Source organism: Falco biarmicus, chromosome 3, assembly GCF_023638135.1.
Source record: "Falco biarmicus isolate bFalBia1 chromosome 3, bFalBia1.pri, whole genome shotgun sequence".
In the NCBI taxonomy this organism is placed as follows: domain Eukaryota; kingdom Metazoa; phylum Chordata; class Aves; order Falconiformes; family Falconidae; genus Falco; species Falco biarmicus.
The window spans coordinates 7,203,866-7,222,857 of record NC_079290.1 but is presented as its reverse complement, the minus strand read 5'-3'; positions in this window follow the sequence as shown (position 1 = coordinate 7,222,857).

The following is an 18,992-nucleotide window of genomic DNA, read 5'->3' as shown; positions in this document are numbered from 1 at the left end:
AGCAACTTCTGTTTGTAATGCAGCTGGAAGCAAAAGCTGGGAGACTGACAATGTAGAGCTACTTGTATCCTCCTCACTGAGACTATCTTCAGTTATGTATGGAAAAATATATACAGAATGAAAAAACACCCAAGTTTATGTTTGTTGCAGAGAGGTGAATCAGAACAGAAAACTGATGCAGAATATTTTTATTAATTGAAATTCTTGCAGAACTCCTAAGTTGCGGTAATTTATATACATATCACATCATTAGCAAACCCAAGCCATGAAAAAAGAATTTATTATAAAAAGATTTTAGAGAAATCTACCCTTTTCTTCTTTCTAGCTTACATGAATACTGTGCACCACCTTTGGCTGTGGCTTGTAAGAAGTACAAGTTTATTTTTTTAATCAGTAACCTTTAAATGTTCAAAGGTAGTGTTCTTAGAGACTTAATGAGCTGAGACTGCACAAGTTTTAGTTTGTGAACAAAATATGGAAAGAACCATGAGGGAGCTGAATATAATTGATGGCATTACCATGCCATCAAAGCAAGAATTTGTTCTAGCATGGCACTTGCTGTGATTCATTTGATTATTTTCAAAGATATCAGACTGTAAAATAGAGTGACCAATATACAAACTTACGTGTTGTGCATCTTCATGTATGTCTTGTGTACATATCTACTAACACAAACACAAGAAACACTCTACTAACACAAACACATGAAACACAAACTACTGTATATTTTTATACTCCTTAAAAGATTTATTAAAATGACATCAGGGCAGAGGACATATATAAGCTAAGAATAAAAAGCCATTACAGAGATTATGTGATTAATCCCAAGAACAGGCTGCTAAAGAATTAATTTAATGTAGCGTGGCCAAATTGATGTATAGAAATGCACAACTAATCAATTTCAAAGTTTTATCCTGAGCTGTTGTGACTCCATTGGACAGTGTAAGCATTAGAACAAGCATATTTTATTGGTTTCAGTCCAATGATAGATTTCTTTATCTACCTCCTCTCTTTGTCCTTACCATTATCTTAACCTCATGGCATTCTTTGTGTATTTGAAAACATAAGTGGATATAGAGATTAAAATGATGAGTAGAAGGAAAATATAAGCTTATATGAATTTGTAGAAGGCATTTTAAATTGGGCAAACAGAAGGAGAATTTAATACTAATCTAGCATACTCAGCGTTTACCAGACTCTCTCAGGTTCACTTCTCTGCAACCAATACATTAAAAAGCATTCCTTTTACATAATAGAAGTATTACTGGTTGAATGACTTAAAGACTGCATAAAAGACTATTAAATGGATTTACAAGAATTAAAGGAAAGCCAGACTGCCCTTTAAGCAATATATCTTTTCCTGAATATTTCCAAAACACATTACATAAACTTGAGGTTTTTTTAAAAAATAAATCTTTCTGGTTTGAAAACAAAAGATATAACCACAAAAAAATTAAGGAGGAAAATAGGAGGAAAATAATTTTTTTTTATTGAAACTTTCATTTAGGATTCACGTCAACCATGAAAAGGTCAGTCTCAACACAATCATGTAACATTAACTTCTATAAAAAACCTGGATGATTTTATGAAAAAATATTCCACAAAACACACATTGTACATTCAGTTATCTTGTCATCCAAAGAACAAATTTGTTAAAGCCCAAAAAGTTGAAAATAGAAATAGATCTTGTCACAATGAAAAGTTTGCTAGCCACAAAAGTATAAATTCTAGTAAAAAAACCCAAACAAACCAACAAAAAACCAAACCAAAATAAAACCCTAAAACAAACAAAAAAACCCCCCCTGCTCTAATCACAGTATTCAGGACTATTTCATCAGGAAAAAAAAAATATGTATAGCATCATTCTATATCATTGCTTATTCTTTACAGTATGCAAAGTTTGTGGGATTTTAATTAAATTATCATTTATACCCAAAACAGAATTATCTGTTGAACTTCTACATAATAGATAGTGTTTGGATACCTACCTAATGTATTTTATACCACATCAGACAATTTGGTTTGTTTTGCAGTAGGATACAATCAACTGAGCTCACACAATTGTTAAGGGGAAGCTGAAAAATGTGGCACTAATGAGTAGATAGAAGGAGGGAGGGACAAATGGATGGAAATAGTATTATTTCTTCCTACTGAGATGACAGCTTCTGGCATCCAGGTTTCAGGGCAGATTTGAGAGCTTTCTGGAATTTAGGATTAGAAAAGTCATAAGGAATTTTGATATCCAGATAGGCCATATGTTTTGGGTTTTTTTTCCTCTTCCCTCTTTGAGGGGTAGAGTTATCCTGCTGTTGAAGAGGAAAACCATTGGGTCATGTGGCTTTCTCCATTTCAGACCCTGCTGTTCTGTTACTACCAACACTGATGACTTTGTGTTGAACAGTAATTTAATTTGCTATTAACTGTGAACGTACCCTTGGAATAGGACTGTAGTATCTCTACTGGGACCAAGGCAGAGTAAATAGGGTGCAATCTCATAAGAATTTACAGCACGACTAGTTCTTTGGATTACTGATTTCCATGAACTTGTTCATAATTATACCTTTATATTAAGAAAATCAGAGAGTAATTATTTTCCCTTAAAAAAAAAAGACTTTAAATTCTTTAGCTTGTGCTGATTAACTCTGTTATTGATGACTATTTCCCACTTTCTAGTAGGATTTAGAAAACCTGAGATGCTGAGATACAGCTTCTGGGAAAATATTCCTGAATTATGCTGCAATGGAAAAAAAATACAACATTTATTGCAGAATACATGGTATCATTTCAGTCAAAATCCTAATATAATGTGAAAACTCACACAAGTAGTTGCATCAAAGTTGTGCTAGAAAAATTAGGCATTTTTGGTTTAGGTGGGAAAAACATTAACACAGTTGTCCTCTGGCTGGAATCAAAGCTGGGAATATGGCTTTCTCCTCTCTCCAGTTATTATATGATCATATATCTTGGAATAGAATTATCCGCAGCCAAGGGTTTTGGAGTTAAAAGGAAAAAGAGGGAAAGAGGTGAAGGTTACTCAGTTTCAACTATGCTCTTTATAGCCCTTGCACTTGTTGAACCACTTCAGGGGAGTATACTGCCCAGTATATTAGTGCCTTAATTACATTATTCCTTTTCAGAAAAATCGAAATGTTACAGCAAGTAATCTTACAGAGAATCCCATAAAAGTAGGAGTTCCTAGAACTGACAGATATAGTGAAAGGAAGACTCTTCTTTTTCCTGAAAAATGTTGCAGTATGTGACAGTATAAATCAACAGACCCCAAAAAAGATTAGTCTATAATATTATGCATCTTTGCTTGAAACAGGACTGAGAATAATGTTTTTGCAATAGCTCTTGATAGACTGTTTCTTACTTCATTCATTACTTATTACAAAACTAACAAGTTATTGCACAAGTTCAGAGTCATGGAAATGGATCAGACATGGTTTTGCTGCAATAGATCTAAAAGGTCATAAGATATTTATTTTACATGGCAATAGGAAAGATCACCCTCAGATATACTGAAGTCTCTCAGGACACAAGAAATTTATATTGCTCTTATTTTTCTCATTTCCTTACTTTCAGTAATTTTTTTCTTTGTAAGTTCTTTTAGGTTGATTTGCTCTATCTTTCATCTAACACTGCTGATGGCAGGGAGAGTGTAAAATGACTGAGTATTAAGGGAAATGTTATAGAATTGTATAGCAGTAGAGCTTAAAAGATACTAGTTTAAGATTCCCTGTGTAAAGCTTGGTTTCTTTCCTCTAGGCAACTCTGTGAGATGAATTATGTACTGTATTGATAGCAATAGTTTTTCTTCTGATGGAAAAAATAGGAATAAACAAATATCTGTATAGATTCACAGCAAAATTCAGAAAGGATAAACAACTAAATAACTAAGGAACACTGACACAAATATTTTACTTTAATGCTATAAAAGGAATAGGAAAACTGCAAGAAAAACAGTGGGGTAGAATAAATTAAAATAAGTTAGGTGCCACAGAGGTACCTTTATGTTTTGTTTAATTTAAACAAAATATGAAACTGTTATGGAAAGATTCTTATGTGATGAGGACCATCTGCTCTTATTTTGTTATATAATGATTTGCATAAAATCTATTAAGTTCGTTGTATTGCATGCTTCAGGAATTTAATAACCCAGAATTATGTATGATATACAGCACATGGCAACGAATTGTAATAAACAGGAATGGTACTTCTAACTGCATGTAGAAAAGAATGTGTGATTTTTAGGAAAATAAAGCTACTGCAACCTATTTTCTGTTGTACTTACTTAGTAATTAATGTGTTGGAATTCCTGTGAGATCACGTTCCACAATTCTATATACTTGACACAAGGGAGCACAAAATGATGCAAGATTTACTTGGTATTTTAATATTGCTATGTTTTTCACATATCTACTGTTCTTAGATGTTTACTAAGCTAATGTGGATTAATTTCTTAATTATGATTTCCATATACAAGGACTGATTCTAGTTTCAGTTATACCCATATAAGCAATGCCCAACTCCTGTGAAAATAACAGCTTTGCTACTGGTATAAAGAAACCATGAGAATAACAACTGCATTAATATGTTACGATAAACTATTCATTTTTAGTAGTACAAGAACGTCTACGACAAGGCTTTCCAGCTTCTGTGCGATAAATTGAAGAATACTGTAGAAAAAATATTTCTATATGAATGTTAGTCATTGCTAAACTTGCTTAGATATTTCCTATTGACACTATCAAACAAAACCACCTCTATACGAAATTGGATAGCTAGTTTCTCCTCTGGTTGTATCGAAGCACCTATGATCCCCATGTCACACATGACCCTGTGGTCAACCAAGGCTACTTCTGAACTTGACTGGGTGCCTTAAACCACTTTGGCTACCAAGATGCAAGCTCCCTGCTTTCTTAAAACTAGACCAGTGGTTGAATTCCAGCCCTCTAGACCAACATTTAAAATCAGAGAATGAGAAAGAAGAGATGAAATGTCAGCAAAAATAAGTTTGGAACATGATTAATTTTTTTTGTTTTGTGTTCAGTTTTGAGCTGTTCATGTGGAAGTCCATCAACCAAATAGCTGGTATTCTGCTTTCCAAAGGCAGAGTTAAATTGTTTGCAATTAACACCCCTGGCTACCTTCCCTTATCTCTGTTCCACCTTTTACAGCTCATTAACTAACTGCTGTAGCACAGTTGAGACTCTGGGTCATGCATTAATTTGTATCAGCTGACTTTGGTCTCCCCAGCTGACTGGCATCTTCCCAGCTGAACTGGGGTCTCCTGCAGCTGATATTAGCCTGAGTTTAAGTTATTATACTCTCCCCTAAAATTTGTTCTTGATGCTTTCCCTGTGAAGAGTGCTATGGAGATATAAGTAGCAGTGGTGTATTTGGTTAGTAATTTTCTGCACTGAGGGGAGGCTTGCAGTTTAGTTTTACTCCTTTTGCACTACCACAACAGCATGAAAGAAATTGACTGGGACAAAGAACCTCTTCCAGAATAATTACAGCAGTATCTAGACTAACTGGGTATAGTGCAGTTTTGTAAGTTTAATTTAACAAATCTATATCTAACTGGGTACCTGTTTTGTGTAACTAAATAATGATGGTCTACCTACAGACTCTTTAGCTGCAAAACTGCAAGGTGCCTGTGGAGCAACATCTGTAGACTGAACGCAGTCATGTTAGACTTACACCAGACATGAAGTCTGCTTATTAACATATCCCAGTCTTATCCAATACTTCAAGAACTAACAGTATGTACATACCTACACACTGAATATTGCTGGCACTTACAAATATTTTATATTAGAGCTTGGTTTTCTTAAAAAATGTAATAAATTAAAGAATACAAAAGGAAATTTATTGTAATTTATTCAAGTTTATCAAGAATATATATTTTACAATGCTACATCTGAATTTGTATGATCAAGTCTCAGAGAATACTGAATTTCAGAGATTGAAAAAATATTACTGATATCTTAAGATAAACAATTGCAATATTATACTGTGTAAAAGGTTTGACTTTTATTAAAGAAGTCTCAATCAATGAAAAATGTTTTGGTATTAGTTCACTTCATCTTATAGGCCTGTGTACTGATAGTTTTTACTAGCTGATTTGTAACATAATGTCCTGAGAATATGCGTGTTTTCTTCTTAATAGCTTGTTTCTAGATATTTTTTTTTTTGGTTCATTTGCTTTTTTTAACTCTGATTTCCCACTCCACACCTTACCCCCCCACCCCCACCTCCCATGTTGTAATGCCTAGCTTCTTTCACATCTTTTCTTTTGTCTGGAAAACAAGTTTAACACTGGGAAGCAATAAGATTTTTTCTCCCTTAACACTATGTTTGAACATTTGCCTCCTTCAGAACTCGGAAGATTAGCAAACCATGAAAAAAGCTATTCTTTTTCTTAAACTTTCCTCTGCATTAGCTGTGTTAGGCAGCTTTTCACTAGAATAACTAGAAGAGCTGGTGTCCTTTTTCCTTTTCTTTTTCCTTTTCTGTTTCCACTCTTAGTGTTGTGTCTAAACAAGGCCCTTAAAGTATTACTTATAATTCTCAAATGATTGTGTCCACCTCTGCAGGAAAAAAATGCGTATGTTTAAATAAAAGCTTTATTCTGAAAAGTATTAGAATGTCATGCTCCAGCTATGACCTTAGTACTGCCAAGTGCGACACAGTTTTATTCTATACTTTTCCAAATCTTTCCTGCAGCATTGCTGTTTCAGAAGTCTCCATTTTATATTGATTTCACCTTTGAAGTATAGTGTTTCCCATTTCTTTTCACTGAATGTAGCTTTATTTCCACACAGTATTTCTGAATTCAAATTAGTTTGAACTTGTGTCATTGTTGTCTAATGTGCTTGGCTCCAGCCTCATATAATCTCCAGAAGTGTCTGTTTCAAATTTTTAATATAATCTTCAACTTCAAATATTTATACCTTGCATATTTTCATCAACCATATTTCCGTATTTTATAAGAAAGTCACAAATAACTTTCTCAAAACCTTAAACAATTCACACACATCTTTGGATTCATACTATTCACAAGATCTTCTGTCAAAAAAAGGAAACAGAAGGTTTATTTCATAGCAATGCAGTGACATCTTCCAGTGCTGGTGACCCCAAACGGTTGGGTTTTTTGTAAAAGATTCAGTGGTATGTAATATGCCTTTGGAGAGACTGGGAGCTATCTTTTTGATGAGAAAATATCACAAAGTAGCTCTGCAATTGTTTCTGATTTTTTTTAATTATTTTTTTACACAAAAAATATGTTGTTCCTCTAAACTAAGAGATTGTGTCATTTTTGCAACAAAAAGAATGGAAAGGGGAAAATTAATAGCTATGACACAAAGAAATCCAAATGTTCAGAACAATGCAAGCTTGTAACAAAGAACAGAGTAAACAGCAATTGTTGACATAGTATCCTTGGTTTTTTTCAATTCTGGACTGTTCAATTCTCAGAAATATATCCCTTTCTGACCAAAAGCTACAAAAATATGTTCATATGGTAAATAAATACAGTAGCATTTACTTTCTTGAGACAACTGTGTTGTGTTTCATGAAACTGTAATTCATAGTGTGTGGCATACACTATGGATAAGGCACCTTTCATGTCTTTATTAGATACTCTAACTTCTGTGCAATGTTCACAATTTTTTCTTTGACAGAAATGTTATCCAAAGCATGTTGACTTTGGCTAATGGAAATGTTTTACTGGACAATGTGCTTGGTATTACATAAATTCTTTTCCTTTTCCCTATCATTTGAACTACAGAGCAACTGTAGATGAAAATGTGACATTCTTATGAAAATTTAACTTCAGTAACTTAAAACCTTACAGCCAATTAGACACACTCAGACACAAGTTAGCATAATAATACAAAACAGGTAAGCCATACACCAAATTCTTGGTGTTGGAGTGATTTGGGACCAACTCCACAACAGTTCATTAAGTCACTCAGGTGTACAACAGTTTAGTTTAAGATTTTAATACAGTTTTCTGCTTGTTATGAGGATGGAATTTATAACCAGAATGAAAAAAATAATTTTTTTCCTTGGTCTCTGGGGAAAGAAATTTCTGGGTCTTTTTAAAAAAAATCTTACTCTTCTTGGTATATGAATATCCTGTGTTCTGAGAAATTGACAGTAAAGTTCTAACTTATGGGATCATACCTTTTATTTCAGAAAGAGATTGAATCTACACAACCTTCATGATATAACATTGTCACATACAAATCAAATGAAAAAAATAGTTTAGACTGTGGAGACAGGTGTGAGAAGTGCCATGAATTACCAGCATGTAATTAAATTAATATCATATGGTCCAATAGCTGATGTAAGCAATTTTAAAATGAACTTTCTGTACTGTACTAAGAATGACAGAAGTTTGGATCACTGCAGTTAGCGTACTGAGGATGGTTAGAAGCTCCTGGGTTAGTAATAAGTGACTAAAAATCCTTTTTATGGGTGGAATTAAGAGACAGATAAACTAGCTACCGTTGTCTAAATTTGTTATATGTATATAACAACATGTGTAATTACATTTCTGCATGGTGAAAACAATACTTATGCAGCTGAAGCACATTCAGTATTTCATTATATATAACCAGGTTAAAAATTTACAATGAAAAAGCTAGTCTAGCAGTACTTTATTTGTACTTTCAAAATTTTTGCAATTTAAGATAAACTTTTCTCTGTTGAGAACAAACCCCATGACTTAGCTCTCCAGCACCATAATATTTCATATATAGTAAAGGCTTACATACAAAACCAAATTCCAAATTTCTTCCACTGTAAAAGTATGTTAATACTTGCTATATCACTTAAAATAGTCAAACAATATAAATGTGAATATTATAAACAAATAAACACAAAGGCTTAATAGAATATTTGTTTTAAATTTTAATGATTTGCAATAGAAAGGGATATCATATATTTTTGAAACTGTATGGCAACCAATTTAATTGGGATATTTTTTCCTTTATATTGTAGGACATATTTTGTAGTATAAGTTTTAAACACCTTTAAATGTACTGAACAAGCTGCCTCAGAGATTCTACATATATACATATGTAGGTATAGATGTGTGCTCCCGTTTTTAGATATAAGTTTGTCCGTTCCTAAACAGATAAGAAAACATCAGTAGTTACATGTACTGTTAAGCTTCCAGTGTTGTTCCAATCCCCCTTTATATTTTAAAACTCAGAAAAATACTAGCAGTGAACATGTACAGCAATTGCCAGTAACATAAAAATTTACACTTCATATGAGACTATGCTCCTTTATTTGAGTAGCATTCTAAATATAAGGAGTTAAAAGGCAACATTAAAAAGGATATTTAATGCAACATGGAAAAGGACAAACTATTATATGTGTCCAAGCCTATTTCCTTTTATAAATTAATATCTAGGCTAAGCATAATCATTAGAATGAGACCATAAACTGAAACATACAGAGACTAGTTGAAAATTAGAAAGGCTAAAAGCAAACTTAAAGAGTCATAAACATGGTTGTTTTTTGGAATTACCATGGGTTTTTTTTGTTTCTGGTACCAGCGGATTCCACATATTACCAAGAAGTATAGAAGCTAGTGAAGGAAGATAAAAGATATTACGCTTAATTCTCATGAGTTTTCAGCAGAAGGAAAATATGTGTCTCAAAATTTTTCCTTTTTAGTGCCAAATATGAAAATGTTAGAGGAAATCACAAGAATCTATGTGAGACCAAGATTACAAACATAAAAAAGTCACTGTTCCCAGATTGTAAGCTTCTGCATGTTCATAAGGATAATATAAATGAGTTTTAGCCAAAATGTTGATTCTTCATAAATCAGTTATTATATCAGCTGATTGGAAGGAGTAAATAATAAGCCATATCGGAAGAGAATAAGGCCTTTTGCAGAAGGCTGTGAGAAAATACAAATGTATTCTTTAGTTCTTATTAATTGACTAAGCATATATGTGTTGTCATCTGATTATGCTACTCAGATGCACTACTTGTTTGATTTTTGTTGGAATCTAAGCAAGCAAGACATACTGAAGCATGACAAAGCCAGGTTTGTCTTAGCATAGTTTATACTTTTAAAAGGAGGTCAATTATTCTCTTTATAACAGGTTCTCAATTTTAAAAAAGTATTTGGCATTTCCCTCCTCAGTACCTGGTATTAGTCTACTGCATGAACTCTTCATTTTTTTTGCAACTACTCCCTCTGCCCTAAGCTCTGGGGAGGAAATCTACGTTGCAGACTGTGCAATCTTACTGAAAAGCAATGTAGATTAGTGTCAATGAAGTTTCATGCTGTTTCTGCAGTAGTTTTCCTTACCTAGGTTAACTTCATGAAAGATACTTAAGGGAGCTCTTAGGATGCTACACTCTGACTGCTGTCTGTGACAATAATAATGAACCCTGCTCCTGCCCACCCCCCAAAAAAAAGAAAAACAAAAAAACACGAAAGGCAAAAAACCCAACTTGGGATATTCCAGCTTTCCTAAATGGGATACAGTCTCGCTTTTCTGTTCTCCCTTATCATCTGCAGTCTCAGAGTTTTGAGTCTTTGATGAGAATCCATAAGAGAAGCAGGACCCCTCATCTGATTATAGACAAGTAGGTCAGGCTGCAAATACTACCTGTTTACAAGCACAAGATAAGGGTTTGATTGCTGGGCAGTGCAAGCTACCTGAATATTTATTTCTTACCTGTTCTGAGGAATAAGAGCTTGAAAGTTGCCAAATGCACACTTTATCTCTTGAGCCTATGATTGTAAATTTCATTTTGGTCATTTATTGATAGAAGTACTGGAAGGAAGAGTTTATAAACAAGCCGTTCACTTCTATTGTGTTCATGACAGCAAATACTTCCAAGGAAGTATTTATGAAAAGGGAATGCTGAAGCAAAAGGGTGAGTTTACAATTCAACCAGATTATACAACTTCAGTTGTTTAGACTGTTAGAAGAAAATATATTTAGCAGTAGTGTGTGATGGAAAGCTTGAAAATGTTAGCAAATAAACGCAAGACAAGGATACCACAATGACTGTCTAAAATGAGTATTTGTACGTGTGCATACAAATATAAAAACAAATACATAGTAAAAAAGATGAAATTTCACTAAATTTTAAATATCTCTTTAAATATGTACAGTTCAAAAAGTTTTGCTATAGGAAAAATCTTCAGAGCAATAATAAAAAGTCACATATTTATAGGGTTAATGTCACATAAGCTGATGAATCATGAATTAACTTCCATAGAGAACAAAGGATACAGTTTATGATCTGAAAACTTCAGTGGGTGTTGGTGCTTAGATTAAATCTGAGTGATCATGCAAACTTCTGGGCAATCCAGGGCCCAGCAGCAGTGAACATCACAATCTGACAGAATAAAATTGAGAGATAAACTTTAAACAAAAAAGAAAATCCTTGTTTATACACGCTTCTGCTTAAGTTTTGGTTCATTGCTCAGCACTTTTTGACAAATTGAACATTTACAGTCCACATGTATTGGAACAAAAGCACTTCACTGATGGAATTCTAAGTGTCTTTTTAAAATGAAGTTTACTTTCATTCCTAACAAAAAGGAGAAAAAAATTAATTATTGCTTCCTTTTAATTGCTAAGTATTTTAATTAAAGGTCATTGGTCAGAGCTTTGAGGGGAAATAATTCAGGTATTATCTCACGTTCTACTCTCTAATGACACTAAAACAAGACAAATTGAGAGGTCTCTATAGGATTTGATCATATGCCCACTACTCTCTCTGGGAGGCTTCTCAATCTTTTAAGAGTTTCATGATGATGACATGTAAATTTGTTATCTCTGGATGTTTAAAGTTGAATGGTTTGAAAGAATCATTCATTCCAAATCCCCAAATCCACATTATATCGGTTTACAAACTGCAGCCTTTTTTTAGATCTCTCCCTGTATCTACAGTTTAGAAAAGCCTTGCTTTGCTTAGTTGCTGCAAGTTGGCTTAATTGGATTCCTGCTCATGTCCTTTTCTTCATCTCTGCTGCCTATTACACAGATTTTTATATGCTCTTCCAATCACAGTAGTATCCAGCTGCTGAAGGTTTCATTACACAAAATATTTTTCTGGTGGTTTATTTGTGTTGGTATGTGCTCCAGAGTATGAACAACAGATAAGGATGCATTCTGAAACAGCTAATTTACTCCCACCCAAGTAGAAAATTAGTTATTTTAATATATAAAGAGTATTACTTGTAACCTTATCTGTTTACTTTCTCACATGTTCTTAATAATTGAATTATACATATATTGTAGAGCTGTTTATATACTCTCCTCCTCTCACAGCTTTTTCTTGAACTAGTATTTTTCTTAATTTGAATGAATATATATTCTCGTTTTATCTGAAGATTAATGATTTTGCTAACAAGTCTGTATTTAAAAGAAAATTCCCAATTTTTAGAAATGTTTACTGAGTAACTTTGTTTTATAAAAAGCCTATGGGATAACGTCCAAGTTGGTTTTCAAAGAACTTTAGGGTTTTTTTCAGCATGTTAAGACACTTACTTTGAAGTGAGATAGTATCCAAGAGCAGAGATGGTAACAAGAGTAAAAATAATATTCAATAGGTTGAGGTGCTAAAAGTTTTGTGGTATTGCTGTCTCATTTATTCATAGTAAATACATATTTTTGGTGCATTAACATGAACTCATGCTGTGATGGAATCGTGGCAGCCAGAGCTTTAAGAAGCAGTATTCTGGACCTTTTCCCTGAAGTAAGCACCCAGAGCACATCAACCATCTGGACCTTAAGAAAGTGCTAATTTGCTCAGAAACTAGAATCATACTTCTTTCAGAGTTCAAAAAGCAGAATAAGACCATCAGAAATAAAAGGGATTTTGAAAGATTTGCCCTGCTCACTGTGCCCTTGAAGGGTGGATACTTTCCTCCAGTTTCATTTTCAATGTCCAGCAATTTTCAGTGGCTTTATTGTGAAGACAAACTCCACAGTGCCCTGTCTAGGTTTCTTAGGAAAATTATTTCCTTTATTTGTCCTTGAGGAGTGGCTTGCTGTCCATATGTGCTGCAGTCTCCTTGCTACTGAGACACTCAGCTTTTTTGTCTGTCTCACTCTAGAAAGTGTGTCTAGCCTGAGATTCTTCTGTTAGAAGGATGTTGTTATAATTGCAGTAACAAGAACCTGAATGTTTGAAAATATAAAAATTAAAACTGGCCTATAATTGTACTTTATTCTACATCTGCAATTACTTCAGAATCAGCTGTTTCCTCCCCTCTCTCCTTTTGAATTCAATTAAGGTTTTCTTCTATGAGATAATGGCTGCCTGTTCAGTCCTCCTTATGTTGTTGCCAGGGTTGTTAACGGCATGATGCATAAGACAGAAGCAGAAGTAAATACTATTTGTGGTGACAATGTATGAGTGTACATTTCAAAAGGTGAAAGCTATCATGCTCTGATTGAAACACAGCTATCTGCAAAGGTACACTGCTGCCTTTGATCATAATTTTTTAAGCAACATTTTCCCCTTTAGCTAATATTTATTAACATTCCTTCTCTATTATTATTATTTAATTATGTCTGTAAATATGTTTACTTCTGTGAGCTTTAAGCCAGACTTGTGGCAAATGATCAGGAAAAATGTGTATTAGCTGTACAACTTCTGGTGTCAAGAAGCTTTTTGGAATTTTTTTTTTTTTGAAAATTGTATACACTTTAAATGAAAGAGTATTATATTACTGTACCAAGAAGTGAAATAAGGAATTTTTCATTTTTTTGGGTTTTTTTGTTAGATTACTACAGCATATGTAGAACCATCTTTTCACTAACTTAAAAACAAGCTCAACAGATCATTAAAGAGATCTTTAAAGAGACTAGCATATGTGCCAAGTAGTTAGTAAGAGTAATAAATCTAGTTGTACAGAGATGTGCATTTATGCCAACTACAATAACAAGTAGCCTGAAAGAAAAGAACTCCGTAATCCATGATCACTCAACAAAGGTCAGCCATCACACCAAGGAAGCTGATTGAGGTGGTAATCCCTTGGTTGGTTATCTAGTTGCACAAGTCACCTGTCCTGCTGAAAATCTTGTCCTTGACAGACAGGCCATAGCACACCTCTACTGAAATTAGTTTTGCATGCCAGATTCTTCTCGGGGGTTATAATTTCTAAACATTATCTAGAAATATTAGGGAAGCTGGAGACCCACACCACTGCAGCATCCCCAAAGTAAGGACTGAAGGCCCCAGGGGGCTGACTTGAGGTCCTGTGCCATAGGTAGGGTGGGGGATGAGAGGGGGTCCTGGCCTGTGGGCAGGGTAGGGGGAGCCCTAGGGACCCTGTAGGCACAGTCAGGTTGGAGATGCCCTCAGGGCTTTGGTATGCAAATTTCTAAGTATACAAATTTTAGATAAGTAGCTCTTGTCACTGGTGGTATGACAGACAGAAAACATGGGACTGCAAAATGAAACAGAAGCATGAAGGCTCCTGAGATGTGCTAAGTCCATTGTTCCTCTGTTTCCTTCTTTCTTGATCATCCTGTCTGGCTTCTCATTCATGTCCTTCTAACAAGCTTCTCCGGGTTTTTGAGCTTCTAACAATTCTCCATATGGGAGCATGACTCCATTAAAAAACAATTAGAAATTGATTGTGACGAAGTCAACAGAGTTATTGGTGTTTAAAAATTATTTGAAGTAGGAAGGTTTTCCCTCCTTTGGCATAATGAACTTTGATTTCCCATTTCATGCTCCACATATGGAGCCTGACAGAGAACAAGAAGCTGGAAAATGCTCAGCCTAATGGCTGTTATAGATTGCCCAGGCTCACAACCATGCAAAAATATGCTTAAAACTCCTAACAGTTTCTTGATCCTATCATATGTGTTCTGAGATTTCCATTATTAGAATATTATTTTGTATAAACTAAATGAATAATAATAATAATAAAAGCCTGACATACAGTTATGTTTTGTGGTGGAAATATACCTTGTACATAAAAAAAAAAGTAAACCAAACTGGAATACAGTGCAAATCAATCATAATTTTGTGCAGTTTTTTTAGACAAAAGCTGCTATTATGTATATGGTTAGTAATGTTCTGCAGGTATTTTTACTCATGTCAAAGGAATCTGTGAAGCTCAGGCTAATTTCTTTACATATCTCTGACATTAGTTCTCTATGGTTTGGAGAACTGCATATTGGTTGCATGCTAAAATGCACCACAGAACATGAAAAAACAAATAAAGAAATATGTAGAATATCTGGTAAGAGACTCTTTTTATGCCCATCACAAACTCTGCTTCATTGGAAACATCTGAGCTGAAAACCCATGATGACTGTGAACCTGGGAAATCTAACATGCAGTTAGCTAGCTAATAGGTGAAACATCTTACCTGCTGGAAGGAACAGAAGCAGAACTTTGTGCTAGACCATTAATTCAGGAGACACTTCTAAATCAGTTTATTACTTTCTGATTTGAATACCACACATGCAGCATTATTTATGATTTGGAAACTGTTACATAATTAGAGACATGATTATCTTTTGTAATTTGAAGATTTTTTTTTGAGTCCTACTGAAAGAATAATTTATTACACGTTAAAATTCATAGCCTCATACATTTCCTTACACTTGTACACTTGCAGGAATGTCACTCTATTATCTATGAGAAATATCCTCCTCAAATTCATAAATTCTTAACAAAAAAATATATGCCAGACTGTATTCATTGTTTGATTCAAAACTGGGCATCAGTTCCTTTCCCATATTGGAACTGGAATTAATTTGCCAAATTCCCATTCAGATGAATTAGTTCTGCATAGGATATGATAAGATATCACTTAGATTAATGTATCTCCAGCACATTACCCATAATGATGGTCAAATTAATTCATTAAAACTTTGACCACCATTAGAAATAATGTCCTCAAGAAACATTAATCAAGTAGATACTTCATATAATGTTCTGTATAGCATTGAATGTAAATTACGTGAAGTAACTATATGAATTTCAAAACAATAATTGGTTCACATTATTTCTTAACTGAAAGTAATTCAATGTTATGCTATCATCATACTAATATTTTGTTACATAGAGGTGATTTCCTCTTTTACCGCTTATGGGCAGGACATACCAAATACATATTGGTGTAGTAAAGCAGATTGTAAAGACCTTTAATATGAATACTTTTAAGGTTCTGGATGAAACCATTTGACCCTTCAGGAAACAAACAGAAAGAGATTTATAAAATGAAGTACAGGTCAATAAACTAATTCAGACCAGCATTAGAAATCAAAATATAACGTACCTCAGTTTGCAATCCTACAAGAAATATAGGATACATAAAATTTAACATCTCTGGATGTGACGTAGTCTGGTGTGGCAGTTACTATTTTCTTATTAACAGCTTTAAACAAATCAATAGAACCTCTTTCTCAAGGATTTTTTTTTTCACTTACTACACCTAAAAAAAATGTTTGAGGAAAACCAAATGGATATCTTTTCTTGTAAACTAAAACTACCTAAAATGGTACATCAGTCCAAAATCCTGTTAAATTTGCTTATGTAATGATGTATGTTCTTTTCACCTTTATCATAATTATGCTTTAGCCAGGAAGGAAAACTTTGATAATTGCCCACCTTTAAAAAGTAAGTTTCATCAAAGCCATTGATCACATCTTTCGTTTGTACTAAAGAAATGTTGACACTTGATATGAAAAGCCCTGTTCTATGACGACTAGAGTTTTGCAACATTTATTTGCATTGTACTTTTACCTACCCATGGGAAGTACTGATATGAAAATTCCAGACTCAAGAGCAACTGAAATCTAGCATCTTTCAAAACAAAGCTTTGTTTAACAGAACAACCATGAGATTTAGGAAACCAGTGCCAAAACTGCAGGAAATATTGCTCTGTCATTCCTCTTTTCTCCTGGGCAGATAGTGTCTTCACATTTACATGAAGGGATTGTAGCATTCATTTTTGCAGTCATCTCACAGCAGTGCTGGGAAGTTAGGAAGTGTGAGTTGCACTTTTTGCATGGTTTTGTAGCTTTCAGCAGCCTGTTAACCCTCTTTGGCTATTCCAATTATGCATGATAAGGCATACAGGGTATTAATCCAATCAGTAAACCCAATTAGCATGAAAGAGAAAAACAGTTATTGTTTCTATCACATTCTATTGGACAAAAGCAATAAAAGAAGGACAGAAATAGTTCCCTATTTTATAGATAAGTAAGGTTTCAATAGTCTGCAAAACTGATATTTATCCCATTTAAACCAAGAGACCTACAATGTACTACTATTTTTGGATGGGAATCCAAGTCCTAATAATAATAATAATTTTGATACTTTCACATCATTGTATGATCGCTAAGAGTCAGGTTTTGGAGACACTCTTTTTCCAAAGGTTTTCAAATAAAGCATCCTATCCTCTCATATTCACTCAGTTTTGACAGAAGGATGTTAGGTTCTGAAAACTATCTATTCTATGAGGTCAAAGATGTTATTCTAGAGAAATACAAACTGAACATAGCAAGAAAAAGCTTATTTTTCCAGGAGTATTGAACTAGCAACATGACCCAAATATTAGAAAAGTGTTCATCTAGTATGACACATCCTACATGGAACTTATTTATACTTTTTTCCCAGTTTCAGATTAATCACAGGAAACTATTCAGCCGTTTCATCCTTGCCTTTCAAAGCAAGGTGAAAATTTCAGTTATTTCAACTCAAGTCTATCTTAATTCTTATAAGGTGCATAACCAATTTTTCTGGTCCACGCAGCAACTTTGTTAAACCACAGATCATGTCAGTGCTGCATCAGGTAACTGTCCTGTCCTTCTACTGACAATATGTTATTTTGTGATGAAATACCCTAACAAAGTTTTAAAAATAATTTCTCTGCACAACTTTCTTAAGCAGTTAATCTTCATTCAATAAAAATGGGTGGTAAATTTTTGGAAGAATTCTTTCAGAGGCTTGAGTTAGCCACTAACTATAGTAAATACATATGATTCTAGATTATGATTACTCTGGTGAATCAGATACTTTCTACTCTAAACTTTGACTTGAAAAGGCCTTTATTGAAAATATATTTGCTAATGTGAGGTATTTCTTTTATAAACCAAACACACAATTTAACAGAACAGGACAGCATTTTAAAGCCATTCCATAGTATTACACACATTTATAGACTATTTAAATTCTCAGAGCTATTTTAAAAATTCTGTAGATAATGTATCACTTTTCATTAGCTTCCACTGATAATTTATTCATTTTAATTATGGATTAATAAATTAGTAGTTGAAATTAATAAAAAGCATTAAATTATTTCAAGTTTTTTGGAATGCAATGGAAAGTTTGAAGAATTTAAACTACCATAATTTAGAAGTAAATCTAATTACTGGAGGGTATGGAATTACAGATAAAATTATCTTAATTCAGACGGAAAATGCAACATTTGATGATGAACCTAAGCCTGTATTGATATGTATATAATTGCTGAAATGCTATAACTGGAGTTGTTTTAACACAGTAGAAGTTGTACAAGATGACCTCCAAAGGTCCTTTGCAACCTCAACCGTTCTGTGATTCTGTGGTAATAAACACATTTAAAAACACTGGATGCAAGAAGCACTAGATTTTTTTGTTCAGGTTGTTAATGAGCATCCATGACAGTGGGTTTCACACAGGACAGTGGGAACTAACACTCTCAGTTATACTTTCACCTTTGCTAAACAGTCAATATAGAGTTAATGTTCCAAAAATAATCAACTTTGTCCTAAGCCTGTCCTTTCTGATCAGGAGTGCTAATGAAAAGCATTGTGGAGTGGCATGGAAAGGGAAGGGGATAGGAAAGGTTTTGGAAAACGTTAAGGCCTAAATTTGATTCAGTGTATCCTTTTCAGGTTCTCTTTTCCTTCTGCATATTAGAATGAATAGAGTTTTGAAAGTCACTTCATTAGGTTTTATCACAGGGGCTATCTGCTATCAGCTATTAA